Source organism: Triticum aestivum, chromosome 3B (genome assembly GCF_018294505.1).
Source record: "Triticum aestivum cultivar Chinese Spring chromosome 3B, IWGSC CS RefSeq v2.1, whole genome shotgun sequence".
Lineage (NCBI taxonomy): Eukaryota > Viridiplantae > Streptophyta > Magnoliopsida > Poales > Poaceae > Triticum > Triticum aestivum.
In genome coordinates, this window is record NC_057801.1 from 779,395,296 (window position 1) to 779,410,707 (window position 15,412).

General features: G+C 46.6%; 1 long non-coding RNA gene across 2 annotated transcripts; it reads right to left on the bottom strand.

Moving 5' to 3' along the window:
- Nucleotides 1–2,951: 2,951 nt before the first annotated feature.
- On the bottom strand, nt 2,952–5,997 carry LOC123066533 (uncharacterized). 2 transcript variants are annotated; one of them, XR_006431368.1, is made up of 4 exons: nt 5,405–5,997; nt 4,212–4,523; nt 3,464–3,540; nt 2,952–3,394 (listed from the first exon to the last, which is right to left on the bottom strand). It is a non-coding gene; the product is annotated as an uncharacterized lncRNA (long non-coding RNA). The 2 variants fall into 2 exon arrangements; XR_006431367.1 differs by having other exon boundaries at nt 4,212–5,997.
- Nucleotides 5,998–15,412: the final 9,415 nt, after the last annotated feature.

A 15,412-nucleotide genomic window follows, 5' to 3' on the forward strand; every position in this document is an offset into this window, starting at 1 on the left:
CACACGTGGACCGCCAGCCCCCGGTAAGGTCGCAGTAGGTGGGGGGGCCGAGGCGGGCGACGGTGGCAGCCCCAAGGGAGACCGGGGTGATGAAGAAGAGCGACCACCCTTGGTGGCGGCGTTGGCCGAGAGGGAGCCAGTGCCCCTGGTGCGGCGAGTCTCGACCCGTTGCTCAGTGAGAAGGAGCCGAGAGAAAACCTCGTGTGCCAGCATGGGTGTCGAGTTGCCCCGCTCGTTGATGATCTCGACTAAGGCATCATACTCCTCATCAAGACCATTGACAATAAACGAGTTGAACTCGGAGTCGGTGAGGGGCTGTCCAATGGAGGCCAATGTGTCGGCGAGGCCCTTGACCTTGTTGTAGAACTCAGTGGCAGTGGAGTCAAGCTTCTGACACTCTCCAAGCTGACGACGGAGTGCAGAGACACGAGCCTGGGACTGCGCTGCAAAGGTGCGCTCAAGGATGGTCCAGGCCTCATGAGACGTCTTCACGAAGACAACAAGGCCGGCAACAGCCGGCGAGAGCGACCCCTGGATGGAGGAGAGGTTCGCCTGGTCCTGCCCCGTCCAGACGCGATGGGCCGGATTGTAGACCGGACCGTGCACGCTGTCTACCAGCGCGGGTGGGCAGGGAAGCGATCCGTCGACGTAGCCTAGCAGGTAGTGACTCCCCAAGAGCGGGAGAACCTGCGCACGCCAGAAGATGTAGTTGTCGGCGGAGAGCTTGATGGTGACGAGATGACCGAAGTGAAACGGCGGCGGCGAAGACGATCCCATCGAGGAGGCTGCCTGGGGTGCAAACACCATGGAGGCAGCCAGAGGCACCGAAGCCGATGCGGGAGGAGGCGGGACCGCAGCCAGGGCGGGCGCTGCAAAGCTCGCGGCCGGTTCGGACGCCGCAAGGCCCACGGCCGGGGCGGACGCCGCCAACCCCGCCAGCGGGGCGGTGTGATCCGCTTGCGGCAGGAGCGGCGGGACGACGCCTGCGGAGTCCGCAGCGGACGGCGGCGCCGCGGTGTGGACTACGAGGTCACGCCCAAGCGAGGGCGCCGGCGGCGTGGAGAAGACGGAGCCGATGCTCCTTGTCCCGATCGGAGCCGGAACGGAGACGGCATCGAGCGGGAGGTTGAGGAGAGCCGCAAGAGAGGCCGGGAGGAAGCCCGCAGCAGTGGAACCGGTGGTGGCGGCGCTCAACATGGCGGCGGCGCGATCGGTGGCGCGGCGGCTGCGGTGAAGGCGGCGGCGGCTGTGGCGGCGGTGCGGGTATTAGGGTTTAGAAGCGGAAGCAATCGTAACCTAGCGTGATACCATGTAAGACAATAAGTTTTGGGGAACCAGCACAACCCTCTAGGGGTGGCTTATCTCATTATATATAATGGTTGTGTTACAATACGTACATAAGTACAGAAGCTATACATAGTCTAACAATACTGATGAAGACTTTGATGGCCAGCGAAGGACGGCGAAATATGTTGTACCATCTAGGCGCTTACTAATTTCGGGCGGTGGTGTGTGATGCGCTACCCATTTGCTTATATTATTTAAGTTATACATTGAGAAGAAACTATATAACTGTATATTCTGCTAGTTATTTGCAGCTTTGGCTGATTTGAATATGTGAGTGTTCTATATTTTGATAGTAAAAATCAACCCAATCAATCACCGGCTGTGGTGTTATGGTGTGTGATGTGCTACTTTTTTTTTTGGAGTAACTCGCAATTTGTTGCCGATATTATTAAAAAGGAGCAAACACATACAAAAAAAATAAAAAAAATATGGTATCCGAGCCAAGAGGTCTTGAGGTCAAGATCCTGCCAACGCAGTACTCCCTTCGTTCCTCAATATAAGGTGTATTATTTTTAAAAAAAGTCAAACTTCTCTAAGTTTGACCAAGTTCATAGACAAAAATATCAATATCTAGAATACCAAATCATTATCACTAGATTCATCATGAACTATATTTTTACATTTTATATATTTAGTATTATAAATCTTTATATATTTTGCTGTAAAGTTGGTCAAACATAGACAACAGTTGACTTTTTGAAAAACTAATACACCTTATATTTAGGAACGGAGGGAGTATTAAATAAAACGATTCTGCAGCCTACATCGATCCCACGTCTAAGAAATAAAATAGTCTAGACGTGAGGGGGAGTGTTGCAGTATAATGTCCGGCCCTCTCCCATAGTTCGGACTTTTGGATGAGTTGGTCGGTGCATGAATTCAATATCTCAGGCCACCAGGAGGAGCTTGTTGTCCCTGGTCTTTTCGTCGGAGACCAGGGTCAACAAGCACCTCTTGGCAGAGATGGTTGTAAACTCCACTAAAAAACTTATTTTCGCCAAGAGTCAAGAATTGTATTCTCTTTTCTTTTATTTTGCCAATAGTCCAAAGCTGTAGATGGAGAAGAAGAAAAGAAGAATAAGCATGCGTGTGACATTCATATGTACATGCCAGCAGTTGGAAAGGTGGAAACACGATGGCGCCAGTCATCATTGTGTCTAATGCCTTGCCGATGCTATAAGAATGGAGTGCACCCGTGGTTCAAAAAAAATATGAATGGTTCGAAAGAATGGAGTGCACCCAATGCATATCTATAGGTTTTTCTTTTATAGAATGAGCTGAGCATGTGCATAGATGGGCGCTCTAAGTGAGCCAACTTAGAACAACTCCATCAGAGACATCACACTGACACAATCATCATAATAATTGCCAATATGACCAATATGACCATTGTAGTCACAAGATCACTCTTGCAGAGTCGTTGTACCTATCAAACTAGATCATTAGAGGCGCACGTTGCTGCGCCCGTCCATTTTGACAATATAAGGACATGAAGTTTTCCAAATATATAGAAAATTGATTGTTGAGTTGGTAGATAATTCTATTTTCGTTGAAGCCATATTTTTTCCATCTCAATTTTGCAGGCATGCTTATGAGATAGCATATGTCGACAGGAACAAAGTAAAAAAGCTGAATTTACGTTCTCATAAATGAACTATAGTATGAGTGAGGATTATCTCATATCAAGCTCTTGTTCTCACATTTCCACACTATCATCATTTTTGCACATACATAGGCAGGCACAAATAAAAAAATGTTAATCTAGCAAACATCTATCAGTTTGCCAGCGTATGATTAGACATATAGAGCAAGAAGATTGAAAAGCTTTGATCAACATCACATGGATTTTGCAACCACCAATAGCACTACTTCCGTGACCTGTGATTGTACCTTCAAAACATGTCTACAGAGTATGTGGATCTTTTGTTCCTTCCTTATTTGTGCTTGACTTCCTTCCATATGTGTGCTTGTCACTTGAAAATATGGCTCTTTGAGCAAGTATTGCTACACCATCTAAGTGCTACTTCTGACATATTGTTGACTAAGCCTGAAATTACCATTGTTATTTCAGAAATAGGGAAATCGACAACACTACGTAAACTCTAGCCTGCCTTACATCAACGAACTCGATGACTGCAAACTTCTGAATAGAGTGGGGATGACGATTTGACCACATATTCTGCAATAGACAATCTTAAAGACAGAGAGGAAATTTAGTATTTACATATTTGCAAATTTTCAACACCGCATCTAACAACACATCACAGAGAATTGCATTGCAATTTACTATCATACACATAACCTGGAAATGACTCAAATTAGCATACTAGACACATTCAATTGTTCGGTCAATTCTTGTGTACACTGATTTATTGCTTATTGACCAAAAATATCGGTCTTACACAAGTGAGGCCAAGGAATATATGAAAACATAAATAATGGTTATAATTAGGGTAGCTGCTGAAGCTTATGGTAAAATATTTACCATGACTCCATGAGTAGACTTAACTACCACACAGGGTCATCACATACAATAAGTATCTTTCAGTTTGAATTCATGCTAAAAAAATAATTAGCATTTTATGTTTGTTTGGAGCAGATTTGAAGATCACCAAAATGAGCTGCTGAAGCTTATGGTAAAATATTTACCATGACTCCATGAGTAGACTGAACTACCATAGGGGTCATCACATACAATACGTATATTTCAGTATTGAATTCATGATAAAAAAAACAATCAGAATTTTATGTTTGTTTGCAGCAGACTTGAAGATAATTAACCAAAATGAATGAACAATAAATTTCTGGACATAGATGTAAATTTTGCAATAAGAATTCATGTTACAGGAAGGAGAGTAGCTAACCTTGATGTTGACATAGCTGGCATTCATGTAATATTTGTAGCCAAATAGTATAAACTCACAAACTCTTGCATGGTTTCTTTGAGGCAGCTGTCATATTACGGTATAAACCAAAGACATGAATTTTGAGAGGAATAATGTTATACACATGGCAAATTCATTAGTCAAGTGTACAACACATCACATTAAGCCGTCTGTGCGTAGAGCAGAACTGGACAATACCATTCAATCCTCTGTCGTACAAAGTTCGGACACAACCTGCCATACTCGCATTCGTTCCGTCTTGAGAGATTACCGTGTTTAGAAGTAAATGGACTGCAAAACCGACAAAAGTGACAATAAATGTGGAGCTGGAGGAGTGCAAATTTGTACGAGAAAATATTAATGCCAATTTGTGACGATGCATCTCTCAAATTGAGGTGGCGACCAAGAAAGCATAACCAATGCAAAATGAGAAATTATTTATTAGCGTAATAGCACATGGCAAGTTATTATTACCATATACCCAAACTGTACTACGAAGAAAGCTGACGGTGACAAGTAACCCCCTACCAAGAGGTGTCACCTTATGTCAGCAGATAATGCGCATTTGAGTTCATCTCTTGGAAAATTATCATGAAGCAGATTGTTAGCACATTGAAAGGAGATATATAATTTGAACGCACACATTATATAGTACCAAATTTTATATTCCATATGCACTCAAATGCCCTGAATCCATTGTAAAAATGCCAACAGTGGAATCCAACAAAACTGCGTGTGCAAGCTTTGTAGCCCTGCAAGTATTTTTACTTGTTTTGTTGCTGGAATATAGGCTCGGTGTACTGGACTAAAACGATTTTTGATTACTCCACTGAAACAGCTGATTCTGATATTTTGATTTGTAGGAAACTGACAATTAATGTGGTTCATTTGCTTCACCTAACATAACGATATTTCTTAGGAATCTTTCAAGGAAGCTGTTTGTGAAGTTGTAGCAAGCCTGTAATCATGTACTTTGCGTCATCTGTCTCTATGATGTTGTCCATAATTAGGTTTGTGGTGGCACGTGGGCAATCACTTTCCAGTGCACGATTTGTTTCATCCGAAGGGCTTTTGCATATTTGCCTAATATACTGGTCAGAAATAACAAAATATGGGGAGAAGAGCCTAAGATGTACTTGATCCACGTGAAAGGAAGGAGCAAAAGGAATCACCAGGAGACATGCTAATCTATCTAGGATCCATGGATGCTGCAGTTGAAGTGAAGAGTGGTCGGCCTTCGCTTTTCTGGCGTGAAAGACATACAGAAGATCATTTGACCAAAAGCCATATGTTCAAATATTAGAGATCAACCTTCACGCTTTCTTCTCTTTTCCCCAGAAGAGATTAACGGATCTGAGAGCATCTGAGTGCGATGGATGGCAACGAAATCATACGATACCTGCAGACAAAACAACAGAAGTGAAGGGAGGGTGGAAGCATGACGGCCCTCTTCCTCGCCTGGGGACCCCGGTTCTACCAGCAGCGCCGCAAGTCATGGTGGACTCTGCCGCTTGAGTTCAAGATCGGGGGAGGGGGAAGCGCCGCTACCATGGTGCTCATCCAGATCGCCGGGAACGTGATGGTTCGCCATATCTTATCCAGATGGCCGAGAACGTGGTGGCTCGCCGTTGTCGTCGGGGAAGGCGCCGCCGCCACGCCATCAGCCATCATCGTCTCCTCCATTAGGGTTCACGAGGCGTGGCATTTTTTTTCTTTTCGGGATATCGCAAGGCACTGCTTCAAATGAAATAGAGGACTACGTGGGCTTCTTGCGGGTGCTGGGCCCAATGAACCAGAATGCTATGATTCGGCCACCGGAGTAGCTGCTCACAGGACAGCCAGCCCACTTAGCTGGAAACCACGAGATTCCTTAGCAATCGGACGGCCACAGATGATCGATAACTAAAATCTGACGGCCAAAATTGCTAAGTGCGTGAGAGGGCTCCGTTTAGGCTCGGTTATACTGTCCTTAATGAAGCGCCATCCATATGTAGCCTATATACCTTTATATTGGTGCGTGCATGAAGTACACTCCATAATCTCATCAACACGGTGAAAGATAAATTTCAAGCTAGTCCCACCTACCAGAAACTATGTAGCAAATGACAAAGTTAAATGGCCATTTCTTCAACAGACTTTCAGAATGAAAGGATTTTCTGCAGAGTGGTATGTTATGATCCATAGCTTCGTTTCTGGAGGTAGTGTTTCCATTAAGGTAAATGATGACATTGCACACTATTTTCAAATGAAAAAGGGGTTGCGACAAGGTGACCCCTTATCGCCCATGCTATTCAATATAGTGGCGGATATGCTAGCGGTCATGATTGAGCGTGCCAAGGTTGATGGCCAATTTGATCAGGTAGTAAATCATCTAGTTGATGGTGGTCTCTCTATACTTCAATATGCCGATGATACGATTCTCTTCATGGATCACGACCTCGAGAAAGCGAGAAATCTGAAATTAATTTTATCCGCATTCGAGCAACTCTTAGGTTTTAAGACTAATTTTCACAAAAGTGAATTTTTTTTGTTTTGGCGAGGCGCAAGACATCTCCCACCTATACGCCGAACTATTCGGATGCGGGTTGGGCCAGTTTCCGATCACATATTTGGGGATACTGATACATTATCAGCGACTCACAAATGTTGAATGGAAACACGTCGAGGAGAGACTACAAAAAAGACTTAGCAGTTAGAAAGGTAAATTGTTGTCTCTGGGTGGAAGATTGGTCCTCATATATTCTGTACTAAGTAACATGGTACTATATATGATTTCCTTCTTTCAATTGCCGAAAGGAGTTTTACATAGATTGGATTATTTCCGATCAAGATTCTTTTGGCAAGGAGATAGCGAGAAAAAGAAATATCGACGGGCTAAATGGAGTGTGGTTTGCCATCCCAAAGACCAAGGCGGGTTGGGCATTCATGACCTTGAGGTTAAGAATAGGGCCCACCTCGGCAAATGGTTGGTAAAATTACTGACGGAAGATGGTGTATGGCAAACCCTCCTGAGAAGGAAATATGTGGGTTCCAAGGCGGTATCTCAAGTATACTGGAAGCCTAGGGATTCTCACTTCTGGGCAGGTCTGATGGCTACGAAGAAATATTTCTTCTCCTATGGATCCTTCTCAATTAAGGATGGCTCAGAAATTATATTTTTGCAGGACAAGTGGCTAGGAAATGCCACACTCCGAGAAATATATCCGGCTCTATACAATATTGTGCATCACAAGGGTGATACTATCGCCACGGTAATGGAATCATTTCTGCTAAATATGACGTTCAGAAGAGATTTAATTGGACCCAGACTTCAATCATGGAACATCTGGTTCCAGCAGTTATCCACGGTGCAATTCTCACATGGGTCTGATGTATTTCGATATAAGCTACATGAGAATGGATAATTCTCAGTGGAGTCTATCTATAGAGCATTAATCCAGTCTGATGTGCCAGTTGGTAATAACAAGAAGATCTGGAAGATGAAGATGCCTCTAAAGAATAAAATCTTTGCATGGTATCTTCGTCGCGAGTCATTCTTACTAAATATAACCTTATAAATAGGAATTGGCATGAAAGTCCGCAATGTGTCTTTTGTCACCGTGATGAGACAATACAACATTTATTCATCAAATGCAAATTGGCTCGTTCTATATGGTCAGTCATCCAGATAGCTTCTAACTTGTATCCTCCTTGTAATGTTGCTAATATTTGGCAACTGGTTACATGGGAGAGATTACAGGTTCAGAACTATTCTTAGGGTGGGAGCGCTTGCCATTATTTGATCGCTTTGACTATTTATAAATGATAAGGTGTTTAACGATAGAAGTACTTCTCTGATGCAGGTTATCTACATATGTACCGGAACTCTTCGTTTATGGTCCTCTCTACAACGTGTGGAGAATCGAGACCTGTTTACGGAGGTGTGTACACGATTTGGAAGGATACAACGAGGGATACTTTTACCCAACATGGGTGGCAGCATGATCTTAGGATTTGCCCACCTTCGCTTTAGGCGTTATACAGACTCTACATGTTTCTTTGTATTTTGTCTTCTTAATTTTCGTTTGTGTGAGAGAATTTGTTTGACGTGTGTATTATAGTTATGCAGAGGCCGGGCGCAATGCTTAAACCTTTTAAATAATAAAGCGCTCCTTTTCGAAAAAAGCAAATGACAAATAGACCCCAGATGAGAAGGAAAATACAAAAAAATGAGACCAACCCAAGGACTAACCCTCGTTGGCTTTTCTTTATACGAGGAACACCGTGAGCACCGCGCGTCCGTGCCAGGACTCGAACTTGGGTGGGCTGGCAGCAACCTCAGTTGCCCAGCCAACGGGTCGACGAGAAGGAAAATACGAAGGCTGAAATATGATGTCTCTGAGTTTACGTGTCGCCTAGCATGCCACCAAGTGCATATGAATTTTACCAACTGCCTGCCTCTACAGTACGTAATATCAAAAGATGCAGCTATGCACGCCATTAGAGTAGTAGACAAGTCGTCCCTTCTGCACGTCTTTCTACCTTGGCTGCATCGTGGTGACTTCCTCCTCGACAGAACCAGTCTGCATCGTCTTCTTCATGAACGGTCGTGGCGCAGTTGCCACCTGGTGACTGCTTTTTTTGCAAGAACGGTTTGAGAGTGAGTGGTGGATTTCCATATCCAGATTTCTTGGTTCTTTATTCCCACAATGCATTCATCTTCTTTATGATTCCCGCACCCTGTGACCTGCTGGGCATTGACCTGCCGCGCGAGCTCATGTGCTTCTCTCGACATGAGAGCCTGGAGCGCAGGGTCTTCGCCCGCGAGGTGGCGGACACATGCAGGTTTCCAGGCCATCAGGAGGTGTTTGTTGGCCCTGGTCGCAAACGCATGACGCCGTCCAACCAAGTACTTTCCGTCGCAGACGGTTACGTACACAACCCTGACGCCGTACTGGCCAGTGCTCTCAGCCAACGTAGGAGATACGTAGCAAGGCTGGTTAGCTTGAGCTAGCTGATGAATGTAATACGCCAGAAGACACTCGTGTACACAAGCTAGCTTGATCAGTTCTCAGCTGCACGAGCATGCACGCTACACAAGAAAAACCTCACGCACGCGATGGAGAACCTGTAGAGCTGCTGATGTACACGACCGTGGACATGAGGACGTCGTTGGTTGCGCGGTTGATGCAGGGTGTTGGTGAATGTTATCCGTCCTTGGACAACTGAGCACGACGGAAGCGGGGGCATGCGGCGGCCGCCGCGTGAGTGATAATATTTAAGCCAGCATGTGCCTCGAAGCGATGCTGTCCTGGCCCTACACGTGGCATCTGATGGGGATTGACGTTACACTGCGTTTCCTGCCATCGAAGTGTTTTTTTTTTGAAAAGAGAATGAACCCCGTGTCTGCATGTAGATGCATGCAGTCATTTTATTAATTAATCGTGAAGACCTTGCAAAGTAGTACATCAATATGTCTGAATCTGCCATCTTGGCAACAACTGTCGCTACTCCTATACACTTGATGAAAGAGTGCAGAAATGCTGAGCTGAATACTGAGACCTGTCACGAAAGCCTAACATCTGAAGCTGGAGGCCCCAGCCAAGCCACATACCGGGTCTAGGACACAAACCAGTCCGACACACTCTCATGGGTCGTCACCTCCGTCTTCCACTAATCCATCTTCAAAGCGGGTACTGATGCAACAAGCTTGCCAGGCCCGCTGTCGACGCCGCCACAGCATCAAACAGCGCCACCGCCCTGCGCTCGTCCATCTAGACACATCTGTCATCGAGATCCAGTACCACAATGCCACCAATACTCGTCGTCGTTGACGCGGTAGATTCGACGCCGCTCCTCCTGCAAACCTCCACACCGTCGCTGCTGCAACTGTCATGCATAGCCCACCATCCACAGTACCTCTCTTCCCATCACCCAGGCCTCCCAAGACGGCGCCTCCATGGACCACATGATGCCCACGGCGCCGTCACCGCCCAATTCAAGACGGATTTTGGACTTTCATCCGGAGGGGCTTAGGGGTGGATAAGAGGGACCTTGGCTTCGCCTCCAAGGAGAGTAACGACGCCAAAGCCGTCGCCGACGCCGGGTCGAGCTAGAGCCTTCAACCAAAATATACTGAGACAAGAGTACCATGTGTGCTCAAGCATTCAAAAAGGAGGATTGAGAAGGACATCCGGAACAGAGCAACATCCCAACCGGGTCGCTGGAGCACCCAAACCAGGTCGCCAAGCCGGATCTAGAGGATCGGACCTGAACAACGACCTAAGCCACCACCCTGCGCTGGCCTCCGGCCTTGAAGCACTGGATCTAGAGGGATTCGACTTGAGGACGTCGACGCACGCAGCCGCCAAATCTTGCACCGGACGCAGCCGCCATACCGCGCCACAGGAACGCCACCATATCATCGACGCGCCGACCGCACGCCCCCGCCAGGAGCGCCCATCGCCACGCCACCGAGCCCCACACAAGCCCAGCGCCTTCAATCGATCGGGCCGTCCCGTGCCAGCTAAGCGACAAAGGGGAGAGGTGGCCCGCCGCCGCCCACGGTAGGCAGGCTTCGCCCGCCAGTGTGCCTAGGCGGCAACGAGGGGATAGGAGGAAAAGGGGGGACGGCGTCCGGTGGCGGCAGGAAGCCTCCCCTGTCGCATGCGGGAGCTGCAGAGGAGGTCGATCCACTTTTTTCGGGCAGTCTTCTCCTGCCATCGAACTAAGCGACCGTAATACAGAGCATCTCAAGCCATGGCCTCTGACGAGCCTACGGCCCAATAAGTCACTGTTCCAGACATGGACATGCCCCACAACGTATAGCGAGCGAACAGGTGCGGACAACGACGTGCGGGAATCCTTCAGGAACTGTGCTGCTGCCGGGGCGGTTGCCGTACATCTATATTACCAAGAGAAATGCGGTCGACGCCAAGTCTCCACGCACAGCATGCGTGTCGTGCGTTCCGCGTTGATCTGATGCTCGTCGTTGCGCAAAGTCAACTGCTCACACGTGAGAGAAACCCCTACACACGTCTTCTATGGACCCACCAGCATAGGGTCATCTCCCATTTCCACCATGCCTACAAGCTTTACATTCATCCTCCATGGCAGCATGCTCCCTCTCACTCCCATCGATCTTCCCGAATGAGGTACTGCAACCTCTGGCGTTTGGTTAAGGTGCAACCAGCATCCAGGAGCATATGTGACTATGGACCGTGAACATTAACCCGCGACCGGTGAGGCCATGCTAGAACCGCTGTATACCTACAACCATTGATAAAAAGGACTTCTCAACCCTAGATGAAAAAAGCTTCAAATGGCAACTTGGAAAGCTTCAGCCGGTACTGTCCAAACTGAAATACCTGTAACCGTTGAGAAAAAAGCAACCTGAGATAGAGAAAGTTTCAACCGGGGCATTGCTGGATTAAAAAGCGGCAACCGTTGACAGAACAACCTTCGAGCGTAGATGAAAAAAGGTTCAACCTCAAATGAAAAAAAGCTTCAATCGTAGATAGAGAAACTTTCATCCGTGGCATTGCTCGATTAGAAAGCTGCAACCGTTGATAGAAGAAGCTTTAAGCCTAGATGAAAAAAGCTTCATCCATCAAGAGAGAAAGCTCAACAGGAGCTGCGCAAACCGAAAAATCTATAACCCTTCACGGAGAAAGCTTCAATCATAGACGAAAAGTGTGAAAGAGTTATTCATCCGAGGATCCATGGCAGGGCGAGTGTGAGATATGTGCATGAAACAGAGGAGAGAACGAATTGTCTACAACGAGGGACGACATGGATTGAGGCTCTGCTAGCGGACGGACTGCCGCCCTAGCCGGAGCGCTCGGATGTGGTGGCGGGGTTCAGTCCGTTGACCAAGCATGGGTAGTTGACGTATTTAGGGGGGAAGCATCATAAGGTGCAAACAATCAGACAACTGCTAGGCGACCAGCCAAAAATTAGGCAGGTCGGCCAGCGCCTAGCGTGCGCCTACTACCAAATTTCTATTCCGACGCGGAATTCCCGCTCGCGTCGGTATATTTGGATCAAACGATTGAAGAACAAGGTTGCCACACTCTACTTCTGCATGCACAGTGTTTCCTTCAGTTTCATGTTGGACCGGGAAGGGGAAAGATGATCTGGGAGACCCAAAATGGTTAGAAGACAGGTTTGTAGTGGCCCAGATTCGCAAAAGTCGAATCATGATGCACATCACCACTTACCTAGAGGAGAAAGAGACCAATCTGCTATGGAGCATGCCCTTGGTCGCCATTAGAGCTTCCTCCTTCAATGTAAGGTTCTCTCTTACTAGCCTACATTCCGTCTCTCTGAATCTCGATCTAGATCTCAACCATGGCGGAAATGGTGTCTATCATGTCGTTCCTCCCAACCTCCCACACAGCTTGTCATGGTTTTTTTCACGGAAGATGTCCTCGTGAAAGGACTTAGTCGTGAGGCCATCGCCGTGAAGTAGTAGCTTGAATGGGGTTGATCGGAATCGAGATACACTAGTTTACCCAGGTTCGGCACCTCACGATGGAGGTAATAGCCTACTTGTCGATGTTGAGGTTAGTCGCTGCTGGCCGCATCCTTTGCTGCGTGAAGTGGTAGATTCTCCTTATCCATCTCGTGCCAGATCTCGCTAATGTCGAGTCCAATTTCTTCTTGAACCCCCTTGTTTCGGGAAGTGATGATCCCGTCCAGCCTTTTAGTAGTTTCATAGAGCAGCTTGACGACCTTGATGGCTCCCTCCTGTTGTTCTGCCAGTCTCTTCTCCAAATCATAAGCGAGCCGACCTTGAGAAAATCATACAGAATGCGGCCCTCACCGGAGAGATCCTTCATGGCCAGCTCTTGCTGGCGGTCACGGAATCGCGTGCGGTGGTGATGAACCGGCAGCTCCAGGACGCCCACTATGAATACCAATTGTAAGGTTCTCTCTTACTAGCCTACCTTCCCTCTCTGTGAATCTCGATCTAGATCTCAACCATGGTAGAACTGGTGTCTACCATGTAATTCCTACCAACCTCCCACAGAGCTTGTTCGATTACAGACATGGCTAGGGATGGCACCCGCATGGTTTGGGTATGGGTGGGGCCACCCCCATACCCTTACCCATCCCCTCTGAGCTTACCCATCACCCTTACCCATACCCATCAATGGATATAATTTTTTTCCATACCCGTAACCCGACCGGGTACATGGGTACCCATGGGTAAAATTACCCATGTTTGCAAAGCATTAGTTTGAACTACTCATAGTCATAAAAACAACATATAATTATAATCTATAAACAACAATATATTATAACAACAACAACACACTTTTAAACAATAACACATCATAAACAACATCATATTTAATAAACAACATCACTTTCTCATAAAGAACAACACATCAAAACATCATCACACAGTCATATATTTTGAGTTCAGAAATTCATGATAAAGTAGAGGTAATTTTGAGTTCATATAGATTTTATATGGGTACATGGGTATGTGGGTATGGGTTACATGATCCCATACCCGTTCCCACTCTACCCGATGGATTTAACATTTCCCTATTCATATACCCAAGAATAATTTTTTGTCCCATACCCTTACCCTAATAGGGTTTTTAGCCGCAGGGTACGTGGGTAATGGGTACCCATTGCCATCCCTAGACCTGGCCGAAGCCAATTCCTTCCTTCCCATGTTCAAGAATAGAGAGACCGCTCCTATTAAAGCAACTACGTTACATCCCAACTAGTGGGCCTAGTCTGGGCCAGCATGCCATTGGGGAATTCTCTTGTTACGGATGGGCCGGCCTGATGGCCCAGTAGTCTTCTTCTTGTCACTTATTCGAACGGCTGCTTCAGCTGATCCTCTCCCCCTTCCCGCCCTTCGAATGCTCTGGTCCGTAGTTGACTTGCCGCCTTGAGTGAGAGGAGTGCTGACATTCAAGATGCAAACTTACTAAAGGAGCCTCGTCACTTAATGGACCTCATAGAAGAATGGTTTTCCTGCTGGGATATGTCACTTAGTTGTTCGGCATGCATCTGTAGGGATCCATCCGTGAGGAAAAGAACAAGATGGCATAGGTCTACTGCTGGCTACTGTTCCGATGGAGGGCCTACGAAGCACTCATTGTGTAATACGGACCACTTGCTAATGGAGAATGTAAGCGCCCACAGCCGTCCTCGCATCTCGAGACCCTCTAGAAAGAGGGACGGACAAGATAGCAGAGTTCCGAAGCATATGCATGAAAAATCCGCGTCCGCGGGTGGGAGAGTAGGCGGCTGGCTAGCGGATGCGGACAGACATGATGGAGACCTGCATCATTTTTCTTATTAATTGGATACATTATGATTAAAACACAGAAATGACAGATCCATCTTTAATATGGAAAACTACTACACATCATGTTATTTAGTACAGTGTACCCTAGAAATTGGGTTTGCCTTTGCACAAGAAATTACCATTCTAACCAACCTTGGCTACAAGCTCTTGGAACCACACAAAACCTCTTACAGGTACACACGAAATTAAACACAAATGAGGATAGATCACTCGCAAGCAGCTCGTTCTTCGCCCTCACACATTCCAAGCCAGCCTCAATCAAAGCCGCCAGCTCACCGTGTTCTTCCATTTTTTTTCGGGGACCCTGTCTTTCCATGTGAGTCGGTCAGATCACCTGTAAGTTTGTACGTTCTATAGTGCCTACATGATAGATCTTTGGCCAACCTGATGATCCCACCTCGCCCTAATCATCCTACTTCATGAGAGCAGACATAGTCGGTGATCATAGCCAGTGTATGCGAGAGTTTTATTTTCGACCAAAAAAAATGCCAATTTTGGCCAAATTTTTGTCATCTCAGCCTAGGGCAAAAGATTCCATTTCAGCCAAATAGTTTCGGCTTAGTCAAAATTTTGCTCAAAATTTCAATTTTGGTTATGCAATTTCGTCTGATATTCTGCCAAAGTTTTTGAAATGACCAAAATGCAGCCATCTTGGCCTAGGCCAAGAAAAATGAAAACTCTAGTCTGCGCCATTTCGACAAGTCCATGGTTGGGCGACCATGCCTCGATGGCCGTCTGTCACTCAGACGCTGGAAGATTAGGCGCCTGCCCCGTTGTCAAATAGTGATGGAGTAAAAGTGCTAGTATTTAACACCTGTGATATACTCCCTCCATTTGAAATTACTTATCTCGGAAATGTATGTATCTA